A 13,565-nucleotide genomic window follows, 5' to 3' on the forward strand; every position below is an offset into this window, starting at 1 on the left:
TTAAAGTATAATAAATAAATAAATAAATAAATAAATAAATAAATAAATTTAAAAAAAAAAAGAGTTTAAAGTTAGAATTCTTTTAAAATGTGGTGTGTATATATATATATATTCCATTGTGTGTGTATACATACATAATGGAATATTATTCAACCATAAAAAGAAGGAAATTTTCAACAACATGAATGAACCTGGGAAACATTATGCTAAGTGAAATAAGCCAGATGTAGAAGGACAAATACTGCATGCTCTCACCTGTATGTGGAATCTAAAATAAAACTCACAGAAGCAGACAGTAAAATGGTGGTAGCCAAGGGCACAGGGGTGAGGGTAGGAGGAGGAAATAGGGAGATGCTTGTCAAAGGGTATAAAATAGTTTCAGCTAGGTATGATGAATGGGTCCTGGAGATCTAATGTACATCATGATGACTGTGTTTAATACTGTAGTGTACACTTGAAATTTGCTACAATGGTATATCTTAAGTGTTCTTACCACAAATAAAAGGAAAAAGAGAATGGCAGCTATGTGAGGTGATAGATATGCTAGCAGTTTCATTGTGGTAATCATTTCACAACGTATGCGTATATCAAAACATCAAGTTGCGCCCGGCGCGGTGGCTCACGCCTGTAATCCCAGCACTTTGGGAGGCCGAGGTGGGCGGATCACGAGGTCAGGAGATCGAGACCATCCTGGCTAACACGGTGAAACCCCGTCTCTACTAAAATACAAAAAATTAGCCGGGCATGGTGGTGCGCGCCTGTAGTCCCAGCTACTTGGAGGCTGAGGCAGGAGAATGGCGTGAACCCGGGAGGCGGAGCTTGCAGTGAGCTGAGATCGCGCCACTGCACTCCAGCCTGGGCGACAAAGCGAGACTCCGTCTCAAAAAAAAAAAAAGAAAAGAAAGAAAACATCAAGTTGCATGCCTTGAATATGTACAACTCAGACTTGTCAATTACAGCTCAATAAAGCTGAAAAAAAGAATTCTTTTAAAGACTGGTGCTGGAAAGTGAGACTAAAACAAATGTTCTCTGTGTGGTTTACGTTTCCGTCAGCATGATTTGAGTCATGAAATATCTGAACTCATGAATCATTTTGTAATATTAGTTACATTTTAACTAAAAACCACATTTTACTGTAAAACCACGTTTTACAGTATTTTTGCCTCTGTGACCTTTATAACAAGGTTAGGGATGTAAGTAATGTTGATAAGTACTAGACATTTGATAAACACTTGCTGACTTTAATTAGAGATGATTTCTTCCCCCCATTATTTATCTTCTATGATCGAAAACATAAAATATTTTAATTTAAAAATTCTCAGAATGTTTCAGGCTTGTCACTCAGAAGAAGCAGGAGGCACAGTGGAGCTGCAGTGGAAGGAAATAGCCCCGTTGGCAGTCCTCTTTTCTTTCCCTCTTCTGTTGAGAGCAGGGCCAGAGCCAAACAGAGCAATGCCATGTGTCCTGGGAGCAGTGAGTAACATCAATTCTATTAAATTGAAAATGGGACACAGCCCAGACTCTGGCAGGCAGGCAGTCTGCTAGGGCCTTGGCAGCAAAGGGCAGGCAGGGATGGGCACAGTGTACCAGACTATAAGCCAGGCCAGTTGTAAACTTTAAGGTCCTGCGTCCAGTCTGACAGGTGCCACTCACTGTCCTGTAAAAGGGTAACAAGACCTGCAAGATTCACCTCCTGCCACCCGCCCTCTGCTCCATCCCCGCTTGCACTCTGTGTTCACCAACCACTCATTCCAGCCCAGTCTCAACCTTGCACCTCTGTCTACCTGTGCTTTTGGACAGCAAACCCATCATTTTACCTCTAGGCTCATGGGGTTTCTTCTCCTTCTTTGTTTGGTAATACTTAACTGCTTTTTCTTTCCTTTTCTTTTCTTTTCTTTTTAAGACCAACTCTCACTCTGTTGCCCAGGCTGGAGTGCAGTGGCAGAAACTCGGCTTATTGCAACCTCTGCCTCCCGGGTTCAAGCGATTGTCCTGCCTCAGCCTCCCAAGTAGCTGGGACTACAGGTGCACACCACCACGCCCAGCTAATTTTTGTATTTTTAGTAGAGATGGGGTTTCACCATGTGGGCCAGGCTAGTCTCAAACTCCTGGCCTCAAGTGATCTGCCTGTCTTGGCTTCCCAAAGTGCAGTGATTATAAGTGTGAGTCACTGCACCCAGCCCTTAACTGCTTTTCTGGAATCATGAGCACCGTGGCCCCTCTAGCCTGTCTTCAGGATTCACTTCTGTAACCGGCTCCACAGGCAGCCCAAGCATTCAGCCCAACATTCCCAGCTTATCGTTTGCCCTTGATTCTGGAAACAGGAGTCAGACTCAGTCTTACAGCATATTCCTCAAAGGACATAGTGAAGTCAGGCCTAATTGAGAGTAGATACATGAAGCTTCTTCTCAAAGAGAGGACCACAGTGGCAAGGGATTCTTATGGCAGACTCAATTTTAGTGTCAGGAAGGAGGTTACTGGGTAGCACTGGGCGATGAAGGCCTGACACTGAGGAAGTGCTCAGGCACCTTGTCACTGGACACCCAGGCCGGGAGCGTGAACAAATTCCAGAGGTAAGGTGACTATATAATACTTCCTGCCAGGATGGATTTTGTAACTGAGGAGGACATGTGGTTGGGATCATTTTAAGGTACAAGAAGTAAGTAATGTGGATGCCTCTTGGAGGACTCACAGACTTACAAAATGACTATTTCTAGTACAGTAGAGTAAAACAGACAGAAGAAGATCTTTATTTCCCTTTTGGAACTCACAGGTTCCAAGTTGGATGACAACTTTTTCAATAGAGCAGGTAGTTCAAAGGAAATACTCAGGCTGGGGAGAAGCCCTGCTGATTATGAGGTAACATTTGAATTCACGCACCAAAATCAAAAGGTTTCCTCCCAAAAGTGTGTGTCAGTAATTTAATTCTCCACACTGTGTAATCTGATTTGCCACCATAAGTCAATGCAATAATCACAGCGGCAAATGCTTAAATATGTGCTCCAAACCTGGATAATTGCCCAGGAGCAAAATGCATCCAAGGATACAATATACTGACATTTAATAAAAGTTGAATTATATTTGCAACCTGCTGGGATTTAATTTTCTTGAGTTCAATATTTTATAAAACAATAGAAAACTATTACAAGTATCTTGTGCCATTCAGAAACTACTGATTATGAGCCTGGTTCTGGGTCACATTGCAAGAGACCAAATCCCAATTTACTAGTTGTTTGACCAACAAATTACTCAGTCTACCTGTCCCTCAGGTTTCTTACCAGTTAAACAGGGATAATAGTAGAATCTACTTAACATGATTGTTGTGAGGATTAGTGAAACCACTGCCTGGCACATAGTGAGTACTCAGTGTAAGTTAGCTATGTTTATTATTTTTTAAAGTGGAACCAGCCTGCCTCCCTTCTTGCTTTGTTTGCTTGCTTGCTTCAAGTAACTGTACAAAAATCTACGTTTCTCAAGTTTGTTTCCAATTTTCTTTCAAATAAACTCTTTTTAAGCAGAGGAGAATTCTACCAATTGCAGACTTCAACAAGGAGAATTTGAAATTGTGTGGACCTAGAATATAAGCAAGGGTCTATCGGAACCAAATACCATCATAGAGAAAGCTGGCTTTAAGGCAAACTTTAAAATTGGCCCAGACTTCTGAGTTCCACATCTGATAGGATTTCCACAAAGCACAAGGTAAGAGAGACCTGATAAACAATGTAATGCAACAATATTGCTATGTCTAGTTCTGCCCTCTCCACTGTATGCCCCGTAATAGCAAGAAAAATGTGACATTTGCTTTTTTATCCTGGGAGGCTAATTGAATGTCAAGAACCTAGAAGGCATTCAGTGATGCTGATTGGTTGTTTAAATGAATGAAATTGGAAATGAACCATATACTTGCCATGGATCTAATAGTGCCTCCTTTCTTTATGTATGCTAGCACTAGATCAGAGCAGGGCACTTGTGAAAATCACGCTAGCTGAAGACATGTTTTGCTGAATTTTTTTGTAAAATTCTGTTGAGGGCTTTATTTTTATTCCTGGCTCTTTAATTATTTAAGTAGAATATGGTATGAAATGGACAAGAATATGTAATAATAATCATAGCTTTCATTTACTGAAAGTTTAAATGTACTAAGCACCGTGCTAAGCACAATACATTTAATCTTTATAGCAAGTCTGGGCTACAGTTATTACTATTGTACCAGTTTTACAGATGATGAAAATGGAGAACGTAAAGATTGAGCGAGATTTCCCAAGATCAAACAGCAAACAAGCAGCTAATACAGACATGGAACCCAGTTTCATCGATACCAAAAGGCCACTACACTGCTTTCAACCACCACAGTGCATTAAACTCTCTAATATCACAAAATAGCAGAGGCTGGCCAGGTACGGTGGCTCACAACTATAATCCCAGCACTTTAGGAGGCCAAGGTAGGTGGATCACTTGAGCTCAGGGGTTAAAACCAGCCTGGACAACATGGTGAAACCCTGTCTCTACAAAAAACACAAAAATTAGCTGGGCACGGTGGCTCACGCCTGTAATCCTAGCACTTTGGGAGGCCAAGGCGGGTGGATCATGAGGTCAGGAGATGGAGACTATCCTGGCCAACATGGTGAAGACCCATCTCTGCTAAAAATACAAAAATTAGCTGGGTGTGGTGGTGCGTGCCTGTAGTCCCAGCTACTCAGGAGACTGAGGCAGGAGAATCACTTGAACCAGGGAGTCGGAGGTTGCAGTGAGCCCAGATCGTGCCACTGCACTCCAACCTGGTGACAGAGTGAGACTCCATCTCAAAAAAAAAAAAAAAAAAAAATTAGCCTGCATGGTAGTGCGTGCCTGTCATCCCAGATACTTGGGAGGCTGAGGTGGGAGGATGACTTGAGCCTGGGAGTTCAAGGTTGCAGTGAGCTATGATAATGCCATTGTACTCCAGCCTGAGTGACAGAGTGAGACCCTGTCTCAAAAATAAATAAATAAATAAATAAATAAAAATAATAGTGACTAAGAGCATCTTGCAGATGATTCAGGTAAGGAAACTGAGGCTCAGAGGTGTGAAGTGCCTTGCCCAATACCACTCCTAACAATCCAAAACGCTTTCCTCTGTACCTATGCACTTCCTTTTAACAAAACAGCATTATTCTCACTTTGGTAAACTTCAGTCAGCCTCGTTACTGAATGCTAAAAAGGATTTTCTTTCCAGAAATGACTTACTCTTATTTCATAAGCTCGATCAATTCTTTTGTAATCCAAAAATATGCACCATGAATTAAATTCCATGGATCACTTGTCTAAGCACTCTTTTATTTTATTTTATTATTATTATTATTTTTTAATTTTCCCTGCCTTCAGAATTGCCACTCAGGGCATACTGCCTAAAACAGACTCTTTTCCAGGGAGTGGGGCTAATAGAGAAAAAGGAGAAAAGCAGACAAAATTCCAATCTATTTTTACAATCAGGTCTACCATTCACCAGATGATTGCCAAGTAATAGATGTGGGTGACAACAGTTACCTGATATGGTTCAGCATCTTAACTAAGGTGCCCTTTGTGTCCAATCTATTTGTTAAAGATGCCCATACTATACTAGCCATGTGATGATTGAGTTATTGTTCACCAAGCCAGCATTTAAATAAAAACCATATATGCAGAATGCAAACCTGATTACAGCAACAATAATGCTCTCTTTAGTTTACAAGGAGGCTGCTACTCCAGGAAGTGTGTGGAACTGTTTTCCTCCAGCAGTGACAGAGGTTGGAACACAGCCCCGCAACTTACTCCCGTTAGAACCAACGGTGCATTCCCAAACAAGGTGAGGAAGTCTACCAATTGCAGACTTCAACAAGGAGAATTTGAAATTGTGTGGACCTAGAATATAAGCAAGGGTCTATCGGAACCAAATACCATCTGGAAAAGGAGAAATGGAGGAATCTATCCAGTCCTTTTGGAATCACCAGTAGAGCCTGCTGCAGAATCATCTTATTAAAAGTGCCTTTCACCTAGCTTTTGTGTCAAAATGTAGATTAATTTTCAAATCTAGCGGATGGGTGGATGGGGTCTATGATTCTATTCTATTTTTGTGAATTTGAAATCTTACACAATGAATTGTGTGTTTGCTATTATTCTTTTTAAAGTAATCCTTTCCTTGGGAAGACGCTGCCTCAAGCCTTGTCTTAGAAACGATACTCATCCAAAGTAGAGGGCACTGGTCTTGAACTCAGAAGCCCATGACTTCTAGCACTTCAGTAACCCTCCTGGCCACACATTCCTGAGGATTCAGCCTTCTCTGATTCCCAGTCCCTTTTATATTCTCCTCCTCATTTTCTCCCATCATACTCTGGCTAGCCCTTGTCATACTATATTTTTTTTCTCTTCTTCCCCATCCCCCTAAAAATATGAGAATTCCTTAAGAGAAGGATCACAACCTATCTGATGTTGAATCCCCAGCACTTAGTACAATGTCTGCATGTAACCAGCAGTCAGTAAATACTTGCTCAGTCAAGGAATAAAGCAACTGACATTGGTTAAGTATACGTGTATTAGTAGTACCCATCTACTAGGGTTGTTGTAAAAAGTAAAAGATTCCCTTAGTACAACGATTTTGAGATCACTTAGCACAGCAAGCACTCATTTAATCATAGCTACTCTAATAATTATCATTGTTACTATTATCATTATTATTACCAACCTATCATATGCTGTTTAATTGTCACCTGAAAAACAATGTTCATGGAGTTCTCAGTCACAGTGTTATTAAGTGGCAGAATTGGAACCTAAGACCATCTGTCTCCAAAGTGCAGGCTCTTCGCTCTGTTCCATTTCTTTTTTTTTTTTTTAATTTAATTTATGTTATTTTTTATTTTAGTTTTATTATTGTTTGATTTTTTTAGACGGCCTGAGTCTCGCTCTTGTCGCCCAGGCTGGAGTGCAGTGGGCAACCCTCGGGCTGGCTCACTGCAGCTTCCACCTCCCAGGTTCACGAACCATTCTCCTGCCCGAGTCCTCCGAACGGTAGCTAGGACTACCAGGGTTCGCCGCCACCACGCGCGGTAAGTCTTTTTGTATTTTTAGCAAGGAGAACCATGTTAGGCAGGATGGTCTCGATCTCCTGACCTCGTGATCCACCCGCCTCAGCCTCCCAAAGTGCTGGGATTACAGGCGTGAGCCACCATGCCCGGCCTTCACTCTGTTTCATTTCTAACAGCACTGCCAGCCCCACCATATATTAGTCTGTAGGAGAGCTTAAAAAGAGCTGAAAGCTCTCAGGGTTACCAGTTGCATATTGTTATCCTCACCAATAGGATGTCAGAATCTAGTTGCAGGACACCTGGCACCTTCTGTGGCAGAAAGAAGCCATCAAGCTGTTCCAAGCTGCTTGAACTCAATTTAATTCCTGAATGGACAGACAGAAACAAATAGCAGTCATTGTAGCTCATGTGATGGAAATCCATGTAGATTTATCTGGAATCTGCAGTTTTCTCTTCAAATATGCATTAGTGTTAGTATACTGTACATATACTTTTTCTTCAGTGTTAGCTTAATCATGATTATATTAAATCATGTGGGTGCTGCCAGTCCAACAGCACAGGTTTGGATCAAATGTTAAGAGAATGCTGGATTAAAACAATTTCTCTTTCTGTAATTTGCACTTGAAATTTCCTTTTCCCAAAGAGCTATGGATGGCAGTTGTCTCAGGAGTCAGTGTATGAAGTAGGCTGGCTGGGCAAGAGAAGCAGTAAGAGATAAACAGGTTAGCTCTACCTGTTTTACTTACTTGCCGATCTCGGGTAAGTCATTGCATCTCTTTACTCTTCTGTTTGCCCAGCCATAATAAGAGAAATAAAGCGCAGACCTAGTAAGAGTTGGAGTTATATGTGCAAAGTCCCTAAGCACCTATTTAAAAGATAATAAAAAGGAGTTTGTTATATATGCAAATGGTACATTATGTTGTTCCCCATGTCAAGAAAGCTCGAATTTTCTAAGCATCATCTTCACAGGTCTTCCCAGCCCACCATTGAATAACCAGCATTAGTGGCCACAGCCAGTCAGTTTCAGGCCAAATGCAGTGTTGGAGTCCATTTGATTCAAGAGATCAGATATGTCCTCCTTGCAATGCATTTTCCCCTGTGAATTCAGCCAGGGATTCAGGATTGGACTTTCAGGACTTGCCCACAGACACTCCTTTTCTAAATGTATCACCAAGATAAAAATTTTAATTGCATCAAACAGTCTACACTAATCCTACATTTTTAGCTTTCTGGGGACCTTTGAGTGAAATTTGAAGTTACCTCCCTGGCAAAGCAATGGAATCCCATAAAACAACAAAATGAATCATTAGTGTGGCAATAAAGAGTTAAAGGTAGGAGTGCATCAGATCCTAAAAGGTTTGCCAGCATCCTCCATGTGCAGTGGCTTCAGCCCCTTCTCAGTGGTTGGGGCTTCCTTTAAAGAACAACAATATGAAGAATCTTAGAGAGACCAGAGGATTTCCCTCTTCAACAGCAAGCCTTCCTGGGGTATAATAGTCACCCATCCCACATACTTTACGCATGAAATAATAAATAGGTGAATAGTGGGAAAAACAAGAGGCAGTGGAATCCAAAAGGACTGAGAATGTGGTACTTTTTCCTAAGTGTTCAGAAAGCAAAAGAAATTTCAGGAACCAGCTTTTAAGAGCTTACTAACTCCATTGGAAAGTCTAGAAATTGTGATTAAAATGGAGTGCTGAGATAACTTCCAATGGAGTCTGCAAGCCCTTGAAACATGAACAAAAGGAGACAATAGACCAGGACACCCAGAGTAGACATGCACTCACCCCTAGGAGTTAGGGAACCACTGCCAGCTCTCAGCCACAGAAGAATTTGTCTCATCCTTGTGTAATGAGCAAAGGCTAAACACAATTAGTTGTGCAGTGAATTGACCAGTTGGGTGAACACTGAATCAACTCTAATGGTCACATTGAGTTATCTTCAGATAACCCATTCATATTTTCAAGCTTTGATTCAGGAACCCTAACCAGGTATTGTTTGTACCAACAAAAACTTAATCTGACAGGTCCTAATTATCATCTGACACCCATGCTCATCACAGATGGTTTGGACAGATCAGCCCGCCTTGGAAAGGCCTATACATTTCCTATTGCAAAGAGAAAATGTGTGATGACCACATCTAGCCTTCATGCTGCCCTACTGTGTTGGTCTCTAACACTCCTACTGTGACTCTTTACCTAGGCTGCCCCTCTCCAAACATCTTCATTACCTGTTCCCCACCCTTTCCCTACAAATAGCAAACACTCCATTCCCTCAGTTTGCAGTAACCTAGTTAATGTAGTTTACACTACATTATAAATGTTTGACAGCCTTAATCTTTCCAGAAGAATTTGCATTTTAAAATACAAGACCTATTAACCTCAACTGATCTTCAATTTAAAGATTTTCATAATGTATAGGTGATTTTTGAAAGTATTAGAGTGTCTTGGTCTAGGGGTACAAATTGTTAAAAGCATACCAAGCTACTTCAAGCAAAAGGGGAATCTGAATTTCATTCTTCTGTCTCCTCTCCCTGTAGACCATTGACTGCTTCTTCAACTACATGGCAGCATAAGGGTGTCCACACTTTCGAGATGCCATGTCAAAGTTTAAGAGATAGATTGGCTGTCTCTAGATACCATTTCTAATTTGCAGAGAAAGAAACTGACTGATACAGCCTGAATCCCTTCAAGGCCAGATGTGGGGATGATATCGATTCATACGAATGTTAAGGCCATACCTATGGGGAGACAGTTTGGTTGGTGGGTCTCTCACAGACTCAACAGCCATCCTAAAAGCTGTGTCTTACTAGGGGCCTTGCCTCAGACTCTAAATGGTATTTTCCACACTTCCTGATGATAGATTCATCAGACCCTTGCCTAGAGAGTCTGAATCAGTGAGTGTGGGATGGGGCCTGAGAATGTCTACTTTTAGTCCATGCATCTGGCAACTTTTATAATGAGGGAAGCTTGGGAAACCCCGTTGAATCAAACCACTGAGGCCACTGACTGCTGCAGATAAGGACATCTCTGACTAATGTAACCAAACCCTACCATCCTGCACTCCTCAAAATGTCATGGCCTGTGATTTTCAATGAACCTCCTCTCCTCAGCCTGATATCTTAGGAGTCTTCTGTCCTGAATCATTTCAAGGTCTTGGGAAGTAATTGTGAGGAGACTCAATATTACCCACCCGTCAACTTTAATAGGAGACGTATTGACTGTAAAGCGGGATTAAAAGAAAAGTCAACTTTCCATAAAAATTTCCCTCCCCTTCCTTAGAGATCAGGATTCCAAACTGCCTTGAAAGTAGATGAATTCTGTGTCTCCCACATTCTCCCTTCACCTCAATCCCACCATTTCAACCCTCCTGGGTATTTCGGTCTCAGACATTTTATCACATGGCCTGGAAGATCAATTCTTTTCTCCCAGAGCATTTTCCTAAAGGGTTGATAAGGACAATAACACGTAATAAACTAAAGGCTTAGTTTTACGTATTACTTTATGACTCAAGTAACATTATCCTAAGGAAAACAACGTGATGCTGGCTTATTTTTAGGTGAGGATAATCAAATAAAAGAAGACGCAAGGTGCAATTAGGGCAAGAATCAAGCAGACAACTAATCATGGCTGTTGAAGTCATTTTTTTCCCTTGTATAAAGTACAGTTGAGTTTTAAAAATAAGTGTGTCACAAAATAAGAAATATGAAAGGCCAAAGAATATATGAAAAATTGTTCCACCTCAGTAAGAACACAAATTAAAAGAACAATGAGCTCAGTTTTTGCCTATCAAACTGGCAAAGATAAGAGAATAATCCTCAGTGCTGGTGAGGGTGTGGAAAGGCAGGCACTTTACCACATGGCTGGTGGGACTATGAACTGGTGCAGCTTTTCCAGAAGCAAACTGGGGTATGTATTTCTAAAGCCTTAAAACTGCTCATACTTCTTAACCTAGCAATTTTGCTTTTAATAATTTACCATACTTATAAGTGAGAACATGCGATACTTGGTTTTCTGTTCCTGCACTAGTTAGCTAAGCGTAATAGACTCCAGCTTCATCCATGTTCCCGCAAAAGACATGATCCTGTTCTTTTTTATGAGAGCTAAATGATGAGAACTCATGAACACAAAGAAGGGAAAACAGACACTGGGGTCTACTTGAGGGTGAAGGGTGTGAGGAGGGAGAAGAGCAGAAAAAATAACTATTGGGTACTAGGCTTAATACCTGGATGATGACATAATCTGTACAACAAACCCGTATGACACAAGTTTACCTATATAGCAAATCTGCACCTGTACCCCCAAACTTAAAATAAAAGTTTAAAACATGATAATTTGTCCTAAAAAATAATTAAGGCTAGGCACAAATATTTATGATGGTTGTTCATAAGAACATTGAATATATTGGCAAATACCCGGATGAAAGAACATCCAGCAATAGCAATTGGTTGAGCCAACTGAGGTAGGTACATACAATGGATACTACATTGTCATGAAAAATGATGAGGCATAATTATCTTGACAAGGAAATATGTTGGCAAAATATTAAGCTAAAGATAGTTATAAAATATGTGATCTGTCTTTTATATTTAAACATTACGGTTTAAATATAAAATATTTGGCCATGCCTGCCTCACCCACAATCCATTATTTGGAATTACTTTCCACACACAATCCCTACCAAAAGAGGCAGTTTCTTGGCTCTGTTTTAATAACAAATTGACTCTGGCTGATTGATATGAGGAACTAATTAATATTCTGGCATTCTCTTTCTGGAGAACTGGAAATAAGAGACACAAACACCAGGCTCACACACTTGTTGAGATGTGAACTTAAAGGATATTGTCAAATCAGGGGTGATGTGGCCATTTTCATCCACAAGCAAGCAGAGGAGTAAGCAGAGAGAGCCTTGTCTGCAGAGAGGAGAGGAAGAGAACAAAGAAACAGAGAATGGTGCTACCTGAGACTCTGATGGGTAGAAGAAGAGGTGTTACTGTCTCCCTCCTCTCCCCACTTTTAAATAAGTCCCCTTTAGTTGAGCTATCTTGAGACATATATGAGTAAACCTCCATGAATAAGTTCCAAAGATCTAGTGAACAGCATGGTAACTGTAGTTAATAATACTGCATTCTATACTTGAAATTTAGTAAGAGTTGATCTTAAGTATTCTCACCACACACAAGAAAAAGGTGAAAGGTATGAGGTGATAGATGTGTTCATTAGTTTGATAGTGGTAATGATTTCACAATGTATACATACATCAAAACATCGTGTTGTGTACCCTAAATATATACAATTTTTATTTGTCCAATTATACTTCAATTAAGCTGGAGAAAATAGTAAAATAGTAAACCTCTAAGTTTACAGATAGTGTTTCCGAAAGATGGGATTTCAGGTCAATTTTATGGTCTCAGTTCTACTTTTCAGTATTTTCTGATTGCAACATATGACACAAAATGTCAGAAACTCTACACTCCACTCAGGACTCTGCCATTAATTGAGTGACTTTGGGAAGTCATTTCACCATCTAAATTCAAGCAGAAAATTCCAGGCTTTCTGGAGAAGATAGAGAAAACTCATAGGGTTAAGACCCACAGAACTCCATATCTGCTCACCTTGTAGATGGCTTAAAACTTGAGGAAGAAAGACCAAATAATTCCTGCCCAGAGTAGCAGTTTAGATTTGACTCCTGGTTCAAGGGCTTAATGTGTATGAGTTTGGGCAAACTGCTTAATGGGTTTGTATCTCAGTTTCTTATCTGTAAAATGGAATTAATTTTGATACTCCACAGGACTATTATAAGGATTAAAATGAGATAAGTCATGTAAAGTTCTTTCCTTAGTCCCTAGAACACAAAATAAACATTGAAGAAAGTGTATCCCCAAAGGCCCTGTTCAAGGAAAGGGGGTTCCTTCCTTTCCAAGAGACTGATTAATTCCCCACCTCTACACCAATGCTTCTCAAACTTCAGTGTGCAAATGAATCCCTTGGAGATGTTGCCACAGTGCTCTTTCCTTTAGTACGTCTGGGGGAACTGGAGAGGGTCTGCTGAGAATTTGCACTTCCAACTAGTCCCAGGTGGTGCCTGTGTAGCTGATCTGGCAGGCTGGTAGTGTTGACAACTTTGCCTAGAAGAATACCTAACACATAAGGGTTTTTCATACCTATTATCAATATGCAAAATAATTCATAGATGCAGGAGGCAGATAAGGGGATGGGTCCCTGGAGAATCTCCGACTTGCCTGTGCACAGGGAGAACAGGATGGAACCATGGAAGCTACCATAGTTTGCACGGGGGAGGAGCCTGGCCTCTTCAGTTCCTATGTGGTGGGTTGGTATTCAATCTGTGAGGTGCGAGCCTGTTAGTAGGAACCCCTCTCACTTTGCTGAGAGTTTTTTCTTTTTTCCTTTTTGCCCAGTACAGTCCATTCCCCTCACCTTTCAATGTGTCTAGGTGCCTAACTTTTCCTGGTCATGACACAAGAACCCGGATTTAGCAGAACTACGTGGTAGAAATTCTGCAACAGAA

General features: G+C 40.8%; 1 protein-coding gene across 1 annotated transcript in view; it reads right to left on the minus strand.

Annotated features, from left to right (window-relative positions):
• The window catches only part of TMEM178A (transmembrane protein 178A), a 200,447-nt gene that overhangs the window by 80,044 nt on the left and 106,838 nt on the right, over positions 1-13,565 (minus strand). Inside the window, exon 4 of the mRNA XM_017892938.1 lies at positions 7,305-7,402. The gene's annotated coding sequence lies outside the window, so the exon portion shown is untranslated. The remainder of the gene's footprint in view (positions 1-7,304; positions 7,403-13,565) is intronic.

The sequence above is a fragment of the Rhinopithecus bieti genome, unplaced genomic scaffold (assembly GCF_001698545.2).
Source record: "Rhinopithecus bieti isolate Rb0 unplaced genomic scaffold, ASM169854v2 scaffold_22439, whole genome shotgun sequence".
NCBI lineage: Eukaryota > Metazoa > Chordata > Mammalia > Primates > Cercopithecidae > Rhinopithecus > Rhinopithecus bieti.